A 772-nucleotide genomic window follows, 5' to 3' on the forward strand; every position below is an offset into this window, starting at 1 on the left:
AGTCAATGCTGTGCCAAGAAGTAATCAACTGTCCCTAACTGTCACATGCTTCACTTGCAGTTCAAAATTAGGCTGGAGTGGAACCTTTGAGTCTGGATAGACCTATTGGAAACAGGTGCTTTCAGCTCTTGTAATTTATATTGGTATTCTCTGTGTGTGTGTGTGTGTGTGTGTGTGTGTGTGTGTGTGTGTGTGTGTGTGTGTGTGTGTGTGTGTGTGTGTGTGTGTGTGTGTGTGTGTGTGTGTGTGTGTGTGTGTGTGTGTGTGTGTGTGTGTGTGTGTGTGTGTGTGTGTGTGTGTGTGTGTGTGTGTGTGTGTGTGTGTGTGTGTGTGCATGCCAGCATGCAAGCTAGTAAAAACTGTATGCGTAAATGTTGTCCCTATAGGAAAAGCTCAAATGAGATAAACTGTGATAATGATAAACTTGTGGTGGTTATAATATTTACACACCTGCAAGTTTATCAGGTGCACAATTTAACAGAATCTACTGAATTCTTGTCTAAGTTACTTAGTAGCTATATGGCACCAGTTTATCAACTGATACACTAGTTGCAATCATGTCCAAACAAAGGATTGATAGGACAGGACAATTAGGTTTTAAACGTTTACCCAGATAGAGGTGCATACGCAACCAGCAACGACATTAACCCCCCTGTTCCCCCATGGGGAAATCCCATCCCAGAGCCCACTGACCCCTCCCCTCAGATACTGCAACTCAATAAAGTCCGATGGCAGGGGAGCTGCTTGACATCGCAGCAGCAGCGCGAGCACA

This window comes from Oncorhynchus masou, chromosome 6, assembly GCF_036934945.1.
Source record: "Oncorhynchus masou masou isolate Uvic2021 chromosome 6, UVic_Omas_1.1, whole genome shotgun sequence".
Taxonomy (NCBI): domain Eukaryota; kingdom Metazoa; phylum Chordata; class Actinopteri; order Salmoniformes; family Salmonidae; genus Oncorhynchus; species Oncorhynchus masou.